At 48.1% G+C, this 24150-nt stretch overlaps 1 protein-coding gene across 6 annotated transcripts in view; it reads right to left on the reverse strand.

Annotated features, from left to right (window-relative positions):
- The window catches only part of LOC138300566 (uncharacterized), a 960785-nt gene that overhangs the window by 648515 nt on the left and 288120 nt on the right, over positions 1-24150 (reverse strand). The window contains exon 1 of one of the 6 annotated variants that reach the window (XM_069240169.1): positions 13197-13264. The exons of the other annotated variants lie outside the window; for them this stretch is intronic. The gene's annotated coding sequence lies outside the window, so the exon portion shown is untranslated. Of the gene's footprint in view, positions 1-13196; positions 13265-24150 lie in introns of those variants that run through there. 6 annotated transcript variants of the gene reach the window in all.

Genomic DNA, 24150 nt, shown 5'->3' on the forward strand with positions numbered 1-24150 from the left:
TGGAGTACTTCCTGGAGGTGAACTGATGGTGTACTGGAGCGTGGTCTGTGTCTGACTGTGACGCGCGGGTTCTATCTTCCTCTCCTGGAGACACAGAGTAGAAGGATCTCCCTTTATATAAAGCACCTGTAAGCTCCGCCCGCTGAGCCACGCCCGTCCACCCTCGAAGTAGGTAAAGGAATTCCCGCCTCTTACCAGGATGATGGACAGCTTTCCAAAACGACCCCACTGCGTTTACCGCCGATTCCGGTGGTGCGGTGTTGATGCTCAGAAGCACGAGGACATCTCCACAAAGACGCACTAGTAACAATAACATTGCCAAAGGCACACAAGGTTGCTGGAAACGTTTACCCCATGGCCCATCACATACCCCTAGTGTACAATATAAACGTAGCAGATGCCGCAGTTGAAGCTCACCTTCTGGAAAGGACAAGCCACCCTAACTCTTGGGCTTGGCAAAGATAAAGCAAGGCTGTGCGCTCAGAGATCCCATAGCAGAAAGATCTAGAATCCTTCCTGGAGGTGAATCTGATGATATACTGGAGCGTAATCAGTATCTGACTGTGACGCGCGGGTTTCTATCTTCCTCTCCGGGAGACACAGAGTAGAAGGTTCTCCCTTTATAAAGCACCTGTAAGCTCCGCCCGCTGAACCACACCCCGTCCACCCTCAAAGTAGGTAAAGGGATTCCCGCCTTTTACCAGGATGATGGACAGCTTTCCAAAACGACCCCAATGCGTTTACCGATGATTCCGGTGGTGCGTTGTTGATGCGCAGAAGCACGGACATCTCCACAAAGACGCACTAGTAACAATAACATTGCCAAAGGCACACAAGGTTGCTGGAGACGTTTACCCCGTGGCCCATCACGTACCCTTAGTGTAGAATATAAACGCGGCGTATAAAACATGCTAGGTAACGCTTACTGACATACTCGTAGAAAATACTCCGGTTGTGTAGGCCACGATGCTCATTTTACAGAAACTAAACCTCAAAGGAAGCACTTACAATCATAATCGTAGCAGGTGCCGCAGTCGAAGCTCAGCTTCTGGAAAGGACAAGCCACCCTGGCTCTTGGGCCTGGCAAGGATGAAGCACGGCTGTGCGCTCAGAGATCCCATAGCAGAGGAAGATCTGGAGTCCTTCCTGGAGGTGAACTGATGGTATGCTGGAGCGTGGTCTGTGAAGCGCGGGTTCTGTCTTCCTCTCCTGGAGACACAGAGTAGAAGGTTCTCCCTTCGTGGAGCACCTGTAAGCTCCGCCCGCTGAGCCACGCCCCGTCCACCCTCGAAGTAGGTAAGGGAATTCCCGCCTCTTGCCAGGATGATGGACAGCTTTCCAAGGCGACCCCACTGCGTTTGCCGCCGACTCACGTGGTGCGTTGTTGATGCGCAGGGGCGCGAGGACATCTCCGCGGGGACGCACTAGTGGCAATGACATTGCCGGGGGCACACAAGGTTGCTGAAGACGTTTTGCCCCCGTGGCCCATCACGTACCCTAGTGTACAATGTGGACGCGGCAGATGCCGCGGTTTGAAGCTCACCTTCTGGAAAGGACGGCCCACCCTGGCTCTTGGGCTTAGCAGGGATGGGGCAGGGCGTGGCTGTGCGCTCAGAGATCCCATGGCGGAGGAGATCTGGAATCCTTCCTGGAGGTGAGCTGATGATGTGCTGGAACGTGGTCTGTGTCTGACTGGGACGCGCGGGTTCTGTCTTCCTCTGCTGGAGACACAGAGTGGAGGGTTTCTCCCTTTGTGGAGCACCTGTGGGCTCCGCCCGCTGGGCCACGCCCCGTCCACCCTCGAGGTAGGTGGGGGAGTTCCCGCCTTTTACCAGGATGATGGATGGACGACTAAGTATTTTTTACCCATGATTCTAATTATGTATTGTATGTGCAGATGTGTGTGTATAGTCATGTGTGTGTGTGTGTATAAATATATATATATATATGTGTATGTATGTGTATATGTCGTATCTGTGCCTGGCATGTTTCTATGAATTTCTGCTCTCTTTTTATCACACTTATCTACTCATCACTCTTATGTCATGTCTCTATCAAACTATCCTCCATTCTCACTCGGACTCATCCCAAAACCCTTCGACCACTTTCATCTCCTAAATATCTCTGCCTAAGCTCATCCCTCCACCCCCACATCTAACTCACCAAACCTCACTCTACCTCTGTGACCTCCCACACAACCCTACTAAATTCTCCTGCATTCATCTCACCCTGCTAATATGCTCTCCCTAACCCTTCCACATCCTCTTTCCCCTCCACCCCCCTTTTATTCATCTCAAGCCTTTGGATTGAGTAAATGAAGGATAAACTCCCAATTAACACTTCTGGATTTCTTTCCTCCTCCACCCCTCCATTACTCCAGTCAATCTAACTAACAAACTCTCATATCCGCAACTCAAATTAAGTCATAATAATACTAAAACTGTACTCCTTATTAAATTATACTAATCCATCACTAATTCTTGTTTGGGTACCGGAGTAGCGTGCTACTCACCGAAAAGCGCTTCGACGCCTCGTCAGGGGTAGTAAGCGCTATATAAATACGATTACAATTACAATTACAATTACATTATCCCAAATTCCTAACCGACCCACAGAAATTTCAGCACTGATATATTGGGTTCTGGAAATTGATTACAGGCAGACTGAAAGGAGAGAAGAGAAGAGAGATTTTGCTCCAAGTGTTCCCAGATTTGATCGAATGAGAATAGAAATTTTAAGAACTCCAGAAAATGGTCAAATAGTGGAACCCCTGCAAATAGGCACAGTCTGAGGGTCTCTTTGAAAGGAGGAAAAGGAGAAAAGGAGAATAAATAATCGTTGTCTGTATTGTGGGGCTAGAGGTCATGCTACGAAAATTTGTCTGAAGAAACCAAAGCAATCGCCTAAGGAAAACTTGCCGTACCACTAGTAGGAGGAGTTGGATTGGTGAGTGCTAATGAAGACACAACTCCAAAAACCCATCAGTTGGTCAATACTTTACAGTCATCTGCTCCACATCTCACGTAACCTATGACTTTAAAATTCGGAGAGAGAATCCTATCAAACATTTCAGTAATGATAGATTCAGGCGCCATGGGGAACTTTTGCGACCTGAAATTTGCTGCTATGATCGTGTAAGCTATTCAGAAGTCTAGAAGTGAGGCTGTAACAGCTGTGGATGGAACAAACCTCACCTCCTGCCCTATAGTGAGTTATACTGAGAAAGTGGAGCTCATTATCAAACAAAGACATCAAGAAATTCTACAATTCAATTTAATTGATGCACCCCAGTTCCAAATAATCCTAGGACTTCCTTGGCTCACAGAGCATAATCCAACCATTAATTGGGAAGAAAAATCTGTAAAGATGGACTCAGATTATTGTAAAAGAAATTGTTTCCATGAGACCACTCCATCAGGAGAATCTAGTCCAGCCCTCGGTGTATGTGAAGCTGGAGCTGCTATTTGTGTGATACATACTGGTGAAATTCCTGTAGAGTATCAAGAATTCGAAGACATGCTCAATGAGGTGGAGGCAGAGGATCTACCCCCTCATCGGTCATATGACTGTAAAATAGAACTAGAACTAGGGACTATTCTCCCTTGCAGTAGGATCTACGCTTTAACAGGAAATGAAAATGAACATCTAAAGGAGTATATTCCTAAATACCTAAAAAAAATATTTATTCGCCCATCACAATCTCCTGTTTCTTCCCCACCATTCTTTGTACCCAAGAAAAAAGAAGGAGATCTGAGAACATGTATCGATCACACAGCTCTGAACCGGAAAACCAGAAAAAACAATGGCCCTCATTACAACTCTGGCGGTTGGTGTTAAAGTGGGGGTAATACCGCCAACAGGTTGGTGGTAACTACCGACCAATTATGACCACGGCGGAAACATCACCGATAGACAGCCAATGTACCACACCGACCGGAGGGGGGAAATAACAGTCAACACAGCGGTAGCCGCCTACAGCCAGGCAGAAGTCAATGTTTCGCCCACCATATTAAGACACTGCAATCCACCACCTTTTCTGGGGTGGTACCAACGTCATCAAAAGCCTGGTGGAAACTGAGCTCAGAAGGGAAAGGACTCACCATTGGAGACACAGGGAACAACCACCGTGGAGCCCGAACTGCATGTCTTCCCCATGATCTTCTATGTGCTGCTCCACCACGAACACCAACGCCGGCGAATACGGCGACGGCGAGTACAGATGCCTAGCACACAAGGGAGGGAGGGAGGGAGGAAAAAGAGAGTGACACACACGCACCACACACACCCCCCAGCAAACACCATACACACAATCAGCTGCATTACTAAAACATTTTTACCCCGTAACTCGGATGAATAATGCAAGGACAAAACAATTTTAAAAAAGTGAATGTAATGAGAGCAACGCATCAAGAAAAATAAGTTAGGCAAGATAATAGATATATACATATGTACAGAAAAATGGACACAGCCCAGTCCACAATGTAGGTAGGCCACAGGCCAAAGTCCAAGGCCACACATGTCACCTGCATCAACACTGAGAGAACACTGCAGGGGCATCAGTTGATAAACTAGCAGGCACTTCAGGGGGATGCGGGACGGGGGGGGCTCCTCAGCAGGGAGATGGAACAAGACCACTGGTTCTGGAGGGGGCAACATTCCCTCTGCTTGGTCCTGGGGAGTGCAAGGTCACAGTCTCTCGAGTGTGTGACTTGCCCACTTGCTCTGGAGGCGGCAACATGCCCTGTGTTTGGTTCTGGGGAGTGCAAGGCCACAGTGTCTCGAGTGGGTGACTTGCCGATTGGTTCTGGAGGGGGCCTTGTGCCCTGTGCTCTTGATCCTGGGGAGTCTTGGCTATGTGGGTGTCTTACCCCTGGTTCTGGAGGGGGCCTCGTGCCCTGTGCTCTTGATCCTGGGGAGTCTTGGCTATGTGGGTGTCTTACCTTCTGGTTCTGGAGGGGGCCTCTTGCCCTGTGCTCTTGATTCTGGGGAGTGCAAGGTCACAGTCTCTCAGGTGGGTGTCATACCCACTGGATTTGGAGGGGGCAGGCTGCACAGCAGCCCATGGAGGCAGGAGGCAGGATTACATACTGTCCGCCAGCGGTGACAGCTGCTCACTGGAGATGGTCGTGCTGCTGGGAGGTGGGAGGTTCCTGCCCATCCCCTGCAACCACAGACGGTTGGTCACTGGAGGTGGTGGTGCTCTTGTGGGGGGAGCGTCCTGCCCATCCTATGCAACCTCGGATGGTTGGTGGTGGGGGCTCCATCACGGTTCCTGCCCCAGGGCCGTTTCTCTTCCTGCCAGCTGGGGCAGGCTCCTTTACCTTCTTAGCAGCTGCTGCAGGCTCCTTTGTCTTCCTGGCAGCTGCGGCAGGCTCATTCCCCTTCTTAGAAGCTGCTATAGGCTCCTTTGTCTTCCTGGCAGCTGGGGCAGACTCATTTCCCCTCTTGCCTGCTGGTGCAGGCTCCTTGCTCTTTCTGGCAGCTGGGGCAGGCTCCTTTCCCTTGAGGCTGCCTGGTGCAAGCTCCTTCACCTTCAGGACATGTGGCCTGGATCCTTTTCCACCACAAGTGGGTGTGGTGAGGACTGGGCCCATGGATTGGGTGGCTGAGGTGCTTGGCTGCGTTCTTCCTACCCTGGCCATACGTGCAGGGCGGCGGGTAGGGTAATGGTGGGTAGGAACAGTTTTTAGGGACATTGGGGCGGGAAGAGGGAGAAGGAATAGGAGTGGGGGAAGAGGGAGTGGTTGTTGGAGGTGTCTGTCTGCTGATTTTGGGTGCAGGTGCATTGTCTAGATGCTGTTGTGAGGTGGATGGCTGTTGGGTGTCTGAGTGCTTGCGTTTGTGTACCTTAGGAGGAAGGGGGGGGACAGACACAGTGGGAGAGGACACAGGGGATGTGCGCACAGCTGTTGTGGAGGTGCCTGCCAGTGAGGTGTGTGTTCTGCTTGGTGTGGTGATGATGCTGGTAGTGGATGATGATGTAGTGCACACAGGTGTGAGTGTAGACGGAACTGGGAGGGAGGTGGAGGAGGAGGGGGAGGCAGTGGAAATAGTGGATGTTGGTGTGGCTGTATCTGGATGGTGTTTGTGTGAGTGCCTGTGGGATCAAGGGTGGTGCTTGTGTTTGTCTGTACCACTCTTGTGTTGCTTGTCTGCCTGTGTGCTTGGGATGGGTTGGGGTTGAGGAGAATGGGACTGGGAAGGGGAAGTTGGAGGGTGGAAACAGGGACAATGGCTGCCATCAGAGAGGAGGCAAGAGCCTGGATCGATCTCTGTTGGGCCACAAAGCCAGCGTGAATGCCCTCCAGGAATGCATTAGTATGTTGCATCTGGGCTGATCCTGCCAGTAGCATATGCTTGTCTCAAAGATTCAGCCATGCACGTGTAAGTACACACGGCCGGTACAGTGAAACTGCGAATTGCTCATTAAATCAGTTATGGTTCCTTTTATCGCTCCATCTGTTACTTGGATAACTGTGGTAATTCTAGAGCTAATACATGCCGATGAGCGCTGACCTCCAAGGATGCGTGCATTTATCAGCCCCCGGATGGCATTCACAATGGTTGACTGCCCTACAGAGATGGATCTCAGGAGATCAATAGCCTCCTCACTCAGGGCAGCAGGGCTCACTGGGGCAGGGCCTGAGGTGCCTGGGGCAAAGGAGATGCCCACCTTCCTGGGTGAGCGGGCACGGGCAACTCGATGAGGAGCTGCTGGGAGGGCGGTGCTGGTATGGGTTGGCAGCTGTAGCTGGGGTGGTCACAGAGGTGTCTGCCACCACCAGGGAGTTTCCATCGGAGGAGGAATCTGTGTCAGAACTGTCCTCTCCAGTCTCGACTGTGGTGCTACCCTCGCCCTCCGTCCCACTGGTGCCCTCACCATCAGTACACGCTGCCTCCTGGGTCGTGTGGGATGCAGCTCCCTCCATCACCGGTGCCTCTGTTCCTCCACCAGATGATGCTAATTCACATAAGGACAGGGTGACAAAACAGTAAAGGGGGAAGAGACAAAGGATACACTTGGTCAATGGCTGCACCAACACCACTGTTGGCATACACAGCACCCTCACAGACAGGGAACAGCCCTACGCAATATGCCATAGCACTACCAGATAAACAGACCACCATTTGCAGCACGCCTGGGACCCACGCAGCCCTGACCAGTAGTGGATGCCTACGAGCTAGGTTGCAGGATATTCCCTTCTGAACCCTAGCCACCAGGGGACCTACACTGCAATGTCAGGCCTGGCCTAGGGGCACCCAGTGACACACATCCCCCACCTGGATACCACCTACCATATGTAAGTTGTAATGATGGGCACTGTACTCACCTCCTTGTGGCTGCTGTGATACCCTCAAGCGCCCATCCAGCTCAGGATAGTCCACTGCCAGTATGCAGGCCATCAGGGGGGTCAGGGTTCAATAGGCAGCCCTTCCTCGTTGGGAGGCCATCCCCAGCTGGGCTTCCGCCGTCTTCGGTGCCAAGCGTCTCAGGTTCTGCCACCGTTTCCAACAGTGGGTGCTCTGCCTGCCGTAGACCCTCAGGGTCCGCACGTCCTTGGCGATGGCATGCCATATACCCTTCTTTTGATGGGCGCTGACCTGCAGAGGCAATACACACAGGAAAATGGAATTAGTCAAACAGTCCTGCCTGTTATACATATGGGCCACAATACCCCTTCACATCACCATTTACACACACATGGCCCAGCACACAACCAATACGCCACCCAGAGGACATCCACCCACACCCCCTTACATGAGGCCTTCACACACACACCACTCCATGCATTCATGCCACATGCATCATGCCCACAGTGTACTGGCATGTTGATCTGGAGGCCCATACAGCAGTCCGTGCTGGGGTAGGACCCCATTCACCAGTCTCTCCAACTCCGCCAAAGTGAAGGCTGGGGCCCTTTCCCCAGTCACACGGGCCATGGTAGGTTCCAGACATAGGTCACAGCAGCACATGCAGTGCAGATCCTCTCCTGTTGAAGATCAGGTAGCAAGTGAGGGATGAGATAGAAAATGGAAGTCACGTCCGCGGCAGGTGCATACCGTCACTGCCGGCGTAGATCACCATTGGCCACTGTAACCCATAGAGCCCAATGTTAACCAATGAGGAGTTGGACGGCTGTTCCAGACCGCCTCCCACAACGGCGCACAACGTCAACGGAATAACCTCACTTCCACCTGCCCCTCCACACAGGACAGGTGGACGCCATTTCAGGGGGGGGAGGCAGGCCCTGGAAAATTGCTGCGTCACTGGTGAAATTAGGACATACTGGATAAATCACACTTACCCATTACAAGTTAACAGCATGCAAATTTCTGTTGTATCTCAATTGTTCAGTTTGTGACTGGCTCCTCACTCTTTTGCCCCATAGATTGCCACCGCTGCGGATGAATAGGAGATGGAGACATACCCCCGTGTACAGACCCCTGGTGGACTTGGCAACAATGGAGGACAGGCACATTATCCTCACCTATCGACTTGACAGGGCCACAATCACAAAGCTGTGTGCCCAATTGGAGCCTGACCTGATATCTGCTATCCGTCACCCCACTGGGATATCCCCCTCTTGTGCAAGTTCTATCAGTGCTCCATTTCCTGGCAACGGGTTCTTTAAAAGTGACAGTAGGCTTGGCAGCAGGAATGTCACAGCTAAGGTTCTCAATAGTGCTAACAAGAGTGTTGCCCGCCCTGATTAAACACATGTGCAGCTACATTGTATTTCCCCAGGTTGAAGATTTGGCCACAGTGAAGGCTGAGTTCTATACAATGGGACATATCCCAAACATAACTGGGGCAATTGATGGAACACATATTACATTTGTCCCCCTGTAAGAATGAACAGGTGTTCGGAAATCGTAGGTTTCCACTCTATGAATGGCCAGATGGTGTGCTTGGTGGACCAGTATATCCTCCACGTCAATGCTAAGTATCCTGGGTCGGTGCATGATGCTTTTGTCCTGAGGAATAGCAGCATCCCAAATGTGATGGCCCAGCTACAGAGGCACAGGGTGTGGCTAATAGGTGAGCCCTGGTTCCCACCCAGTATATGTTGGTGTATGGGTATGGTGTGGGCCATATGGGATAGTGTGTGGCTAAATGTTGTCCCTCAAAATTTGCAGGTGACTCTGGTTACCACAACCTATCATGGCTGCTGACCCCTGTGAGGAATGCCAGGACAAGGGCAGAAGAACGTTATAATGAGGCACATGGACGAACCAGAAGGTTAATAGAAAGGACCTTCGGCCTCCTGAAGGCCAGGTTCCGGTGCCTCCATCTAACAGGTGGATCCCTGTGCGACTCACCCAAGAAGGTCTGCCAGATAATAGTGGCATGCTGCATGTTGCACAACCTTGCCCTGAGAAGCCATGTGCCTTTTCTGCAGGAGGAGGAGGCTGGAGATGCCCCTGTGCAGCAGTGAAGCCTGTGGACAGTGAGGATGAGAAGGCAGAGGATGAGGATGAGGACAACTGAACATCCCTGATCAGACAATACTTCCAATGACACACAGGTAAGACAGTGTTACTTCACATTTCAATTACATTTGTTTGAATTTCTGTGGCACTAGCAAGCTGTTATTTCCCACTTCTGTGCCCACTTCCTGTACCTTCTGGCAATTCGTTTTGCAGATGTTGGTGACCTCACATATGCTCCTGGTGTGATCACTGCAGCCAGCTACAGGCCATTAATCTATGCTCATTTTCTATAGAGTTGAATTGCAATGTTTGTACCTGTTTAAATGAATACATACTTGAAAAATGTGACATACTCCAAACTTCTTTTTTTCCCAAGGGTGTTTATTGAAGTGCTAAAATATTGAGGGGCAAGTGCAATGGGATGAGGTGATGATGGAGGAAAGTCCAGCATATTGTTCCAGTCTGTTTGTAGCACATGTGCACTGTCCGAGGGGCCATCGGAAGGGGAGCAATGGCAGTTCAAGGTGGACAGGGTGACAGAGTGGGACACAAGGGTGACAATCAGGAGAGTCTCATTTCCTGGCGGGGGTCTTGGCAAGTGTCTCTGGCTTCTGTCTGGAATCAGGGAACATTTGCGGGGTGGTTCTCCTTCTGCAGGGCAGGGGTGCTGGTGGCCTGAGTCCTGTGGCGGGCCTCCTGGCCACTAGCGGCAGCGGAGGTAGAAGGCTGTTCAGATGTCTGGCTAGTGGCTGGGGCCCACTGTTGTGTGACTGTCTCCCTCATAATATTGGCCATGTCTGCCAGCACCCATGCTATGGAGATCAGGGTGTTGCTGATGGCCTGAAGTCCTCCCTGATCACCTGGCACTGTCCCTCTTGCAGCCGCCTGTTCTCCTGCACATTGTCCAGGATCTGGTCCATCGTGTCCTGGGAATGTTGATATGCTCCCAGGATCTCTGCAAGTGCCTCCTGAAGAGTCGGTTCCCTGGGCCTGTCCTCCCCCTAGCGCACAGCAGTCCTCCCAGTGTCCCTGTTGGCCTGTGCCTCTGTCCCCTGAACCGTGTGCCCACTGCCACTGACCCCAGGTCCCTGATTGTCTTGGGGGCGAGGTGTGCCCTGGGGTCCCTGTAGAGGTGAACACACTGCTGATTGACGTGTCCTGGGGACACAGGTGTGGGTACGCTGGGTGGGTGCTGTGGTGGTGTTTCCTGATGGTGGAAGCTCTGTGGTGGTGTGTGACTGGGCCTGGGTAATCGGCTGTCCAGCGGTCCCTGATGGGCCAGGTTGGTCAGCCAGATCTTGAAGACCAGAGTTGCTGTCATCGCTGTGGGCCTCTTCACACTGGATATTGCTGGCACCTCCCCTCCACTGACATGTGCATCCATGGCTTGCCCTCTTCGGTTGTATTTGCCCTGGCAGCTTTCACTTATGTATGTTGGTGTATGGTGGGACTGTTAGTTCTCTATGGTGTGCATGCTTTAGTGATAAGTGTCCATGCAGGGCTGTGAGTGGTGGCCATGCATTGTTAGAACATGCAGGGCTTGGCATTGGGATGAGTGAGATGTGATGGTGGGGTGTGTGGGATGGAGTGGAGTGATGGGAGTGAGGGTGGGGGTATGCGATGGCATGCAGGTAGAGGGGTAGTGGTAGTAGACAGTTGTCTTACCAGAGTCCAGTCCTCCTCCTACTCCGGCCGGGCTCTTAGAATGCAGGTTTGCTAAGACTTGCTTCTCTCATGCTGTTAGTTGTGGGGGAGGAGGTGGGGGTCCACCGCCAGTCCTCTGTACAGCGAGCTGGTGTCTTCCCCTGTAGTTCGTTCCACCTCTTCCTGATGTCACCCCTAGTTCTTGGGTGCTGTCCCACGGCATCGACCCTGTCCACGATTTTCCGTCATACCTCCATCTTCCTAGCTATCAATATCTGCTGCATCTGTGCTCTAAATAGCTGGGGGTCTACCCTGATGATTTCCTCCACCATGACCCATAGCTCCTCCTCTGTGAAGCGGGGGTGTCTTTGTGGTGTCATGGGTGTTGTGTGAGGTGTGTGGGTGAGGGTGTGTTGGGTAATGTGTTGGGGTGTGTGATGTGGGGTACGTGAGTGGCATATAGGTGTGAGTAGTGTGTGGCTCTGGTTGTGTCTGTGGTCTTGATGTCTCTGGTGGCAATGGTTTGTAATGGTAAAGGGTTGTGGGTACTGTGGGTGTGTGTTGTATAGTGGTGTGGGTGTGGTGTGTGTATGGGTGTCAGGTGTGTGTTGTATGAATTGTCCAATGTGGTGTTGTTTTGTTTGTGTGTGTCCATTTTGAGTGCAGCAATATGTACTGCCAATGGTTTACCGCCGTTGAATGTCCGCCGTGGTGATTTGTGGGTCATAATGTGATGGGTGTAGTTCTGTTGGTGTAATGGTGTGGGTTTTGATACTGCCAGTTTATCACTGACCATTGGTGTGACGGATTTGTGTATGTGGCTGAAAACTGACGGACTGGAGTACGTGTGTCATAATATGATGAATGGATATCCGCCGCCGCCAAGGTAAGTTGGCGGCAGTCAGCGTGGCGGTAAGTGGGATTTACCACTAATGTCACAATGAGTGCCAATATCCTCTGCCATTAATTTCAGTCCTTTTTGACCAGGTAAAACGGGCTCAAATATATACGAAACTGGATCTAAGAGGAGCCTATCACCTTATCCGAATCCAAAAAGGAGATGAATGAAAGACTGCCTTCAGGAACAAGTATGGGCTTTTTGAGTATCAGGTCATGCCATATGGTCTCTGCAATGCCCCTGCACCCTTTCAGCATTTCATAAATGATGTGATGAGTGAGTTTATAGATAAATGTGCCATTGTTTACATTGATGATATCTTAATTTACTCAGCATTAAAGAAAGAGCACCAGGAGGATGTGAAAAGCGTGTTACAATGTTTAAGAGAAAACTACCTATATATAAAATTAGAAAAATGCACCTCCATTGACCGAAAAGTGGATTTCCTAGGTTTCATTCTATCACCGGAAGGTATAACAATGGATGAGCAGAAAATCAAGGCAGTGATCGAATGGCCATCCCCAACATCCGTGAAAGAAATCCAAAGTTTTATTGGGTATTCCAATTTCTACAGAAGGTTCATCAAGGAATTTTCACAAAAAGTTATTCCCCTCACTAGGTTGTTAAGAAAAGGAGTTCCATTTATCTGGTCAAAATAAGCTGAGGAATCCTTTCAGTCCTTAAAAAGAGAGTTTTACTACCGCCCCATCCTGCTTCATGCAGACCCCTCACAACCTGTCTATCTGGAAACAGATGCTTCTGATCTGCAAATCGGGGGAATTTTATCACAAAGACACAAAGAGGCCAATCAGCTTCATTCTGTGGCTTATAGATCTTGCAAACTGTTACCAGCTGAGGTTAATTACATAATAACTGAGAAAAACTTATTGGCCATAAAAGACGCCTTCAAAAAAAGGAGACACTACTTGCTTGGAGCTAAACACACAGTAACAGTGTTTACTGACCACAAGAATTTACAATTTTAAAAGTCTGCAAGAACTCTCACTCCCAGTCAGCTTTGATGGTTGCTCTACTTTGCCGATTACAACTCTGTACTAATCTACTGCCCTGGAAGTAAAAGTAGGAAAGCAGATGCCTTGTCAAGAGTCAATACAGAAGGACAGAATGTGCTTATTGAAGATAAAAAGATTATTCTGGAAACAAAGATAGTGGGAACAGTGATGGGAAAACGGATGGATAAAGAAATGAAAAAGACACTTACCATAGAAGAGATGCAAAGATGGGTGGGTGAGAATTCTTCACAAGAAGTTTTAAACCAGTTGCCATACCATGATGGAGCTTTGTATTTACCGACTCCGAAATTAAGAGGAAAAGCTCCATATGATTGTCACAATAATCCTCTGGCAGGTCACAAAGGAGTTCAGAAGACAGAAGAAATGACTAAGAGACAAATTTGGTGGCCAGGCATGGGAAAAGATATCAAACAATAAGTGGATAATTCTGGAATTTGTGCACAGGAAAGTTGACCAGACATGCTCCTTAGGGACTATTACAACCATTACCAATTCCCCCCTATCCTTGGCATACCATTAGTATGGATTTAATTGTTGACTTACCCTCCAGTCAAGGCTACAATACTATCTTGGTGATGGTACATACCTTTTCCCAAATGCCATATTTCATTGCATTAAAACACATACAAGTGCTAAGGAGTTGGCTCAATCATTTAGCGCCCATATAGTTCGAGCCCATGGGATGCCTGAGATCATAATTTCTGCTAGAGGTTCACAAATCCTGTCCCATTTTTGGACAGCCTTCACCCTAGGATTGAATATTGAAACTAGATACTCCACTAGTTATCACCCAGAGACGGATGGGCAATCAGAAAGAGTTAATCAGGAACTGGAACAATATCTGAGACTCTTCCTTTTAGATCAGGAAGGGGACTGGCCAGATCTCCTTTGGGCAGCTGAGGTTGCACAAATAATGCCAAGAACACTTCCACTGGTTATACCCCTTTTTTTTTAACTATGGCAGGCACCCAAATAGCACCGTTAGCACTAAAGAAATTTATGTTCCTGAAGTAAAGGATTTGGTACAACATCTAAAGACTGTTCAGGAGACAGCTTTTGAGAATCTGGCACACTCGAAGAGACAATATAAAAATGTGCTGATAAAAAAAGAAGAGTAGAAAATGATTACCAGACAGGAGATAAGGTTTGGCTGAGCACGAAACACTTAGGACTAAAAGGGAACCGAAAGTTTCAGCTTTGTTTTATTGTTTCTTATGCAGTTGAAAAGAAGATAAATCCAGTGGCATACAAGCTTTAATTACCTTCTCAACTTAAAATCAATCCAGTGCTTCATATTTCCTTGCTGAACACTTGTCCAGGTTACCAAGAGAAATCACCACCCAAGTCTATACAAACCGAAGGAGGAGAAGAATTTGTAGTGAAAAGAATTCTGGATTCTAAGAAAATTTGAGGAGAACTATACTATTTGATAGACTGGAAGGGCTATGGACCAGAGGAAAGATCTTGGGAGCCACAAGCTGAAGTCCATGCTCCAAGACTAATTGAGGCCTTTCAAAATCAATACCTCTACAAACCTCAACCTGGAGGACCATCCTTGCGGGGGTATTGTCAGGAAACCAAAGACAGTTCAGGCTCTCCCTCCCCAGGTATTGGGGGTGGTTCAGAAAGGACGGTCCACACAAGAGTTAAGGACCTGGTCTCCTGATATACTCGTTTCCAGTCACGCAAGAATTTAAACTACAGAATAATCTCCTGATATACTTGTTTCCAGTCACGCAAGAATTTAAACTACAGAGTAATCTCCTGATATACTAGTTTCCAGTCATACAAGGATTTTCTAATTAAAGAAAGAGTAAAGAGAACGCAGAATTAGTGTTGGAGCCTTGACCTAGGAGTTTTGGGTAAATGTTCAATACATGTTATTCAGTACTACAACTATTTACAAACAATTGAATGAAAAAGAAGAGAAGCAAACGCCTCTTTACACTGGGATAGGTTATAAACCAGTCCTTATAGAATATAATGTTTGTTTAAATAAGAGAGAAAGAGAGAGAGAGAGAGACGAGTGAGGAGTGTATTAATGTTTCATTCATTTTTTCATCTCGTGCAACATTCTCACTGATTCCCTAAGGAAATATACAAAGTGACAGATGAACGTAGCGTAGAAGATGAGGTAGTCTCTTGTCTTGTCCCCAACCCCTTTCCCCTGCTGGAGCCCTTTAGTCTCCATACATTAAGAGTCTTAGTGCAGACTGAGAGCTTGGAAGAGGTATTTGGTTCCAGCATCATTCTGCTGCTGTGAAGTCTGGAAATATGAAGGTACCGCTCATGACATGCTTCTTGAAACAGGTGTTGGAATAGAGATTCCCCTGGAGCATTTCAGATTGATTGCTCCTCGATCTGGGTTGGCACTCAAAGGTTTTCAGGTCCTGGGGGCAGTGTTCGATGCAGACTTCCAAGGAGAACTTAAAGTAATTTTGTTGAATAGTGGAGACACTGACTTGATAGTACAATCTGGAGTCAGAATTGCTCAGATTATCATTATTCCAGATTATGGAGGAATAGCTAAAAAGGTGATTGCCACAGCCCTTCTTAGAGTGTGTGGGGAGGGAGGTTTTGGTTCAAATGACAAAAATCCTGGTGCTAAGGTGTGGGTAGAATCCCCAAATCGTCCTTCTGAACCAGCAGAAATTAGAGCCAAAGGCAGGGACAATGTATTGTTAGTCATGAAACCAGGACAGGAAAGGTGGGAACACGTACCTGCTGACAAATGTTGGACAATGTTAACCTGAACCACACCATCAGTGGGAAGCCTAGGCGAGTTGATTCCCATCTTTTGGAGAACAATGACACTCAGCCTGAATGATGTGTGCTCTTTTGATTTACCCCCAGGTGGGACCTAAAGGGCCATACTGTAAGTACTCTCTAGGGGTGGCTTGAGTGCACTAATGTGACATGGGAGAGGAGTGTGAGGAGTCCAGGATACACCCAACTTATTGCCTGGTATGATATAGACCATATTGTAAATTTTGATTTCCACTGGGCACATTGTAGGGCTTATTATGATGGCCCATACTGTATAATTAGATCTCCATGGGGCACAGTATAGGGCTTATTAGCATGGCCAGAAGGAGGTCATGTGTAATGCACCACCCTGACGGGGCCTGGACCGCACCAGTACATGTTGCTCCTGCACATTGTGGGGATTAGATTAGAGTACTGTGTAATTCATTGGCTCCCTTTACTGAGAGCAACAGAGTGAAAGTTTAAAGACGTGGGGGGTGAGACATTAGTGTTGAAGTTTGATGATGGGCAAACACGATGTTGTTTTTGTTGATGATTGCTGTTAACCTGAGTGTGGGGTGCAGGAAATGGGGGTTGGATTGGATGTTTGTGATTTAAGCAGTTCAGTTAGGTGCTCATATTATTCACTGCTGATAAAGGTTAAATTGTTGGCCAGGAAGGTGGGGGGGTCCCTTCCCCAGAGAGGGGGCAGAAGCACCCAAAGTGGAGAGTGGTCTAAACATCATAGAGATGCACAGCCTGAGAATGACCACATGGAATGGCATGGGACTGGAAAGCTACATGAAGAGTTATAGAGTTCTGTCCTACCTGAGGCGTAATGTGAATGGCATCAGATGTCTGAAGAAAACACTAACAGACAAGGGGTCACACAAACTGAAAGGGGCCTCTACATACTCCACCTACGCATGGGGTGTGGTGATCTAGGTGGCACATGGGGTCTCATTTAGATTAGCATACTCGGAGGCAGACACGAGTGGGCGGAATGTTCTGATGCAGGGAACACTGGACAGCCGGGAAATTTTTATTCTAAATGTGTATGGTGTACACATCATAGAAATGCACAGCCTCAGAATGAAAACATGGAATGTCAGGGGACTGGAATGCTACGTGAAGAGGTATAAAGTACTGTCCTACCTGAGGCGTAATGTGGTAGGCATCAGATGTTTCAAGGAAACACACCTAACAGACAAGGGTTCACACAAACTGAAAAAGAAATGGAGGGGGCCTCTACATATTCCACCTATGCATGGGGTGTGGGGATTAGGGTGGTACCTGGGGACTCATTTAGATTAGCATACTCGGGAGGCAGACACCAGTGGGCGGTATGTCCTGGTGCAGGGAACACTGGACAGCTGTGAAATTTGTATTCTAAATGTGTATGTGGACAACATAGATGACAGAGGTTTCTATATGCAAATGAGAATGCTTTTGACAGAATGTATAGCTGAGTGACTACTGTGGGTTGAGGATTTTAATTGTATTTTGGACGAAGACATGGACGGATGGCCCCATAGACTTCCCATCAAGCCAAGGATGACAGAGGCAATATCCACGGCTGTGCTTATTTTGGAGGTGCAAGGACATATAGAGGGAAATTAACAACTAAACGGGAATACTCTTGTCACTCAGTCCTTCAAGGCACATACAGAAGACTGGACAACGTGCTGGGGATGGTGGGGTGAATGTGGAGGTACAGTCGGCCACCTACTTGGGACAATATCTGTAGGATCACTCCCCTTTACTGTTGGCCTTGGGCAGCAATGATGCAGGCAGATGGCCAATATGTTGGAGGTTGCCAGCAGATCCCTCCTTGATGCCCCATGTAAGCCACTATTGGAAGAGGCATTGACGGAATACCTGACAGGCAATTGGGGAATCCACAGCTGGCAGAGGCACAGAGTAGGAGGCACTGAAAGCTGTCATGAGGGGGAAGTGCCTGAGTACATTTTATAGTATCCAGAGATAATTACAAGGTGATCTAGCAGATTTAGAGGGGAAAACTGCAGAAACACAGAGACAGGAGACGGAACCCCAAGAAGTGAGGGAGACCCTGATGAGACTCAAATGACAACTGGGAGATACATGGCATAGACTGGACAGACTCATGCACCGGCAGTACAGACAGCAGTTACACCACAAGGGGAATAAGCCTGGCAAACTACTTGCATAGCTGCTCAAATGGGAAACTGACAGGGCCCCTATCATGGCACTGAGATGCCCAAATAGGACGTCTCAACATCCCAGCGCTCCATCAGTAAAGCTCTTGGGGAGCACCTGAGGGAGCAGTATTTAGACCGAGGGAAATTCCCAATGCTGCCACTCCTGCTCAGGAAGGCGCTGGAAGTGGAAATTATGCTGGAAGAATTAAAGGAGGCAGTGGGGAAGATGACCATGGGTAAGGCACCAGGAGGCAATGGCTTCCTTGTAGAGTTTTACCAGAGTTTTTGCAGCACAACTTGTGGAGCCTCTTATAGAGGTGGTGAGGGAAGCATGGAGAAAGGGGACTCTACTCCCCACCCTTCAAGAGGGAGTGATTTGTATGGTACCCAGGCCAGGGGGCAACAAGATGAGTCTGTCCTCTTACAGACCCCTCACTATGCTCAATGTGGAAATGCTGCATGAGGTGGCAGGGACACTGGTACACTGGTACACGAGGACCAGTGCAGTTTCATGCTTGGTTGCAGCACTGCTTTAAATCTGAGGAGACTCACACATGTTCTCCACTCAGTGCAGCATTGTCAGGAGAACTTTGTGTTGGTATCGGTAGATATTACTAAAGCATTTGACACACTAGACTGGGCTTACCTGATGCAAGACCTGCAATGGATGGGATTCGGGCCCAACATTTTTTAGCTAGAAGAAAATGCTACACACCACTCCCAGAACTAGAGTCCAGAATGGGGAGGGGCTTGGAAGAATAGGAGGTAAGAAAAGCAATGTGGCAAGGTTCCATGCTATCTGTTCTGGCACTTGAGCCTCTGGCGGAGAGACCGCTGAGACATGGACGCCTGTGGCATCAAGGTGGGAAATTCAGTGCATCTTTTATCGCTGTAAACCAACAACATACTGTATTATTTACAATGGCCCACAGAGGCTGTGCCGCTACTGTTGTTACAGCTAGGTGCAGTGGTGCGGCTACAGATTAATAGATGCAAATTGATGCTGTTCCTGCTGAGGTCACAGGAGATACCCCCGATGAGGCCCTGCCTGAGCGTTGGCTGTGGAGGAGATGAGAACCCTTAGGTATTTGATCATTATGGTCGCTCATACTCTGGAGAGGCAGCATCTCCATAATACTGGACCACTGCAGAGTGGACTGACAAAGCCAACCTACTTTTGCAACTCATTGCCGCTATCGGTGGCAGGGAGGCTAGCCATGGCAAAGACGGTGTTTCTGCCCAGATGCCTATACATAATTCAGAACTCACTGTACATGATGGCCTGTGACTTTTTTAAGACACTAGAGAGACTTATGACCTCAGTGGTTTGGGCAGAGAAGAGAAGCTGTGTGGCGCAATTGCTTCTTAAATTGGACTTACAGGAGGGGGGCATGGTTCTACCTGTCCTCAAGCTCTATTACTACCCCACTAAGATGCAACGCGCGGTGGAGTAAGACAACTGGGAGAAACGACTGCTGCACTGTACCTGTGGCAGTCTCTCACAGATGGAACTCCTCATGAGAGGGTTAAGGGTGGTGAGGGGCGTTTGATGCCTGGTTCAACAGGTCACAGAGCTATGGGAGAGGGTAATTACCTGTGTGCTGAGGAAACCCCCCTTTGCCAGAGACCTAGTTGTGTGGACAGTGCTGCTATTTAAATGTATCAGAGCCGACATGCTGGTTGCGCGATACAGAGATGAGGATGCAAAACATTGGGAGACTTATACCCGTGCGAGCAATTCCTCACCTCCGCTGAAGCCCAGGAGACTTTTCTCATGGGGGGGGGAGCCGATTTCTCCAATAAGCTAAGATAGCTAAAACGGTATGGGAAATTTGGACAGACTTTCCTAACACACCTAAGCAACTAGAAACATTCCAGGTGATGTTGACAGTATGTATGGGCAACACATGATGTTGCTGCTCTATAGCACCTACAAGGGAGACAGACTCAAGATCAACCTCAAGGAATGACAGGCCTTGGTGGAGGACTCGGAAACCCCCCTATCAGATGGAGAGTGGTGAATGGCCTGCACACCAGTGAAGCAGGTCTCACGTAATGCCAGGTTCAAATCGCTGCACTTAACTATGTCAACCACATATATTTGACCCCAGTTAAGCTCAACAGGATGTACGGGGGCAGGCGTGCAGAATGTCTGAGATGCGGGAGGAAGAACACCTCCTTCTTGCACCTGGCTTAGGCCTCTCCCACGGTGCGTGCCTTCTGGATGGCAGTGGTTGCACCACTGCAAGAAGTAACAGGAGTAGACTTCACAGCTGTACTGTTGACCTGCATTCTGGGTGTGAGAAAGCAGACAAGAGGGTAGAAAATGCCCTGGAGTTTAATATTGTTGGCTCTGGTCCTGACTACATGGCGAGTGGCAATAGCATGGTTGAGCGATGATTGCCCTGTGGTATAAGGATGTGACAGAGGTGTGGGCTAACCGAGGAAGTGCACATGAGGATGAACAGCAGGGATGAAAAATTACAGGGCGACCTTGAGGCTTGGGCTACACTAGTAACGGAGCTGAAAGACACTACTGGGAAGGAGAATCTGCAGGGTACACACAATTGATTGGGCTTGCTGGTGCCACGCCAGGGACAGCGTCTGGGGTGGAGCGGAGGAAGGCAACTAAGACCCAGAGAATTGTGACGGCAGAGGGGTGGGCTGGGGTGTCATTTGGTGGAACACATACCACGGGTCAACAACCCTGGTATATCCATAAATACATGAAAATGAGGAAGACTGTGATACACCCATAAAGAGAGTAGGCGGAGGGTCCCAAACCGGCACAGTTGATAAGTGAACACTGAGCGGTTCTTGTCTTTATTGTTATATTGTTTGTATTTAATAATTCTTTGATTGTACCTATGCTCAATAAATATATAAAAAAAGTTGAATTGAAATACCAAAGGAATGGAGGGAATCTTGTGCTTGTGCCATAGACAAGGGATGATAATTATGTTTTTACCAAAAATGCTCCAAGGCTGCAAGAGGAACTAAAGAAGTGGTACAAGAGAGTACACCGGTTGACAAACATATCACAGGTGTTGTGGACTCATTTAATTCATTATTTAAGATTGTAGTTCCTAGCGACTTGTGGGCAGAGTATGAGGAGGTGGTTGCATGGCCAACCAAGGATTCAGCTAGAGTTGCTCCTACGAATGCTCTTTTTGAAGAAATAGCCAATAAATACAGAGAGGTAATTGAGCATTTGAAGAAAAGAGTGACTAAAAAGGATATAAATTGGGTGACAGTTTTGAGAACTTCATAGGAATTGAAGGAGTCAGTGCATGCTTTTTAGGACACGTGCATGCTGATTTGCAAGAAACACAGTGGAGCTGATGATCCTGAGAAATGTGGTGCCAGTAGTTTTGTTTCTGCTTTCGTTATGGATGTGTGGCCAGAGCTTAGTAATTATATAAAATAAAGTGAACTGTGTTATGTGAGGAAAGGATAGATGAGATCTTGAAGATGGTGAAATACAGTAGTGGTAACGCTGACGCAAAAACAGAAAAAATATATTTTTTAAGTTGATGGTTGCTTAGACAAAGCATTTGAGAAAGGATGCCAGAACCAAATGACTTCAAATATGAATACTATTTATCCTGGAATCAATAGAATGAATCAAAGCAAGGGGTGCCAATGCGAAATGGAGCTGTGTAAATGATTATTGAAGAGGAATGATAAATAATGATGGAATTATTATGAAATGATGAAAAGAAACACTGCTTATAACTTCTGAGGGACAATTTAGCACTGGAAACACCAGCGTGGCCAGAATCCAAATGGAATTAAATTTTAAGTAGCTCCCCTGGTGCAGAAAAATGTGATGGTCCAGCTATGCCAAATTCTGAGCAGGGTATTCAAAATCAGAAATTGTTTCCAATGCCTTCAGTACCAGGCATGCATCAAATATGAAAAATAAAATACAATATAGTCAAGAGTACCAACAGAATTCAATTATTAATGATGATTCATCTGGTAGCAATTCACAATGACGGTCCCTTAGAGGGTCAGGGATAGCTTATTTGGAGCAGTCCTAGAGGTAGACAAAACTGGCCCATATGTTGGCACAGAGGTCAATGCCCATCCTGTTTAATTTTAAATCGATATGAGGGCTACTTGTTCAAAGTCCTAAACCTACCCCTCCTGGGAAGTGGAGTCCAAGTTGTAGGCAGTAGTAATCGGCTAACAGCAGATGCCCAAGGTAAAATTGCTTAGATGGAAAATAAACACCAGTTAGTTTGTGTGATTCAAGTCCTGTGATTCTGTTGGGTAAGGACTTTCTGTGCATAATGAATTATGTGATTTATTGTACATTGAATAGTGTTGCAATTGAAATAGAAGATGAGGATTCAGTGTTTAAAATAAAATCTCAAGAAACTAGTGTTCAGCTGTTCCTGGCTTTGACAAAAGAAGATCTACCACAGGATTTAAGACACACTGTCACGGTTTTTTCTGGAAAAGAGATTGGATTGATTAAAAGTGCTGAACTAGTTAAAATAGGTAAGGCCAGATGCAATTTTCCCTAGGACTAAAGAGTATAGACTAGGGGGCATATTTATACTCCGTTTGCGCCGGAATTGCGTCGGTTTTTTTTACGCAATTTCGACGCAAAACTAACTCCATATTTATACTTTGGCGTTAGACGCGTCTAGCGCCAAAGTCCATGGAGTTTGCGTCATTTTTTTTGCGTGGACACCTACTTTGCGTTAATGAGATGCAAGGTAGGCGTTCACGTCTGAAAAATCGACTCTGAGGCATGTGCGTCGGATTTATACTCCCAGGCAAAATTCACGCCCGGGAGTGGGCGGGTCAAAAAAAATGACGTACGGATGCTTTTGCGCCGTTTTTTAGCGCCTGCAAAAGGCAGGCATTAAGGGACCTGTGGGCTCTGAAGGAGCCCAGAGGTGCCCTCCCATGCCCCCAGGGACACCCCCTGTCACCCTTGCCCACCCCAGGAGGACACCCAAGGATGGAGGGACCCATCCCAGGGACATTAAGGTAAGTTCAGGTAAGTGTTTTTTTATATTTCTTTTTGTGGCATAGGGGGGCCTGATTTGTGCCCCCCTACATGCCACTATGCCCAATGACCATGCCCAGGGGACAGAAGTCCCCTGGGCATGGCCATTGGGCAAGGGGGCATGACTCCTGTCTTTGCTAAGACAGGAGTCATTTCTATGGGGGTTGGGAGTGAAAAAAAATGGCGCAAATCGGGTTGAGGCGAAAAAATTGCCTCAACCTGACTTGCCCATTTCTTGACGCCCAAGCTCCATTTTCCCCTACGCCGGCGCTGCCTGGTGTACGTTGTTTTTTTTAACGCACACCAGACGGCGCCGGTGGCTAACGCCGGCTAACGTCATTCAATAAATACGGCGCCTGCATGGTGCTTCAGAATGGCGTTAGCCGGCGCTAATTTTTTTTACGCAAAACTGCGTTAGCGCAGTTTTGCGTCAAAAAGTATAAATATGGGCCTAGGTGTCTCCAACCAGTCATTTACAAGCTACCAGTCGCTTGCAGACACCTTTAAAGTGACAGGCAGCCTTGAGTTCATTTTTTTATAAACATTGGTGAGTTATATAGAATCAAGACATTACATCTATGTTGCTTTGCAGTAGAATGTACTCCGCAATATCCCAACAACATGTGACATACTAAAAAAAAAACAACTTCACCAACCCACCCTTAGCTACATGTAGTTCAACATGAGGATATGTCTGGTGCATGCAGGTGGTCTAATTAGATGCAGTTGGTAAGTCCATTATTCTCTATGTCGGACCCATTAGAAAACCCAAATTGCAAGGGCATCAGCCCAAATATAGACCGCCCTGTGTGTGCGCTCTCATGTTATTGGCTAGTCCCCTGCCTCTGCAGGCATCCCATCGGCAGCACTCAGATCTGATACCATCTGATCCCAGACTGCCAAATCATCTTCAAGGCGTTCATCATGTCTCACATGTTTAATTCTTACTGCTTCAGCCACAGCCCATTTAGACATATCTTGCAGCCACTGAGTTTCCTAGCAGCTGGGTCAGGGAGCAATCCCAACAATTTCTCACGCTGCGCATATGGAACCTCCCAATCAGTTACATGGTTCAAGCTGTGCACCACTTTCCTCAGTAGGGGGTCAATGATGGACAACTTCATACCACATGTGCAAAGTCCGCAGCTGGGGCCCAACACCTAGTACATGGATCAGCGTGTGTTCGGTAAATAG

Source organism: Pleurodeles waltl, chromosome 1_2, assembly GCF_031143425.1.
Source record: "Pleurodeles waltl isolate 20211129_DDA chromosome 1_2, aPleWal1.hap1.20221129, whole genome shotgun sequence".
NCBI classification, from domain to species: Eukaryota; Metazoa; Chordata; class Amphibia; order Caudata; family Salamandridae; genus Pleurodeles; species Pleurodeles waltl.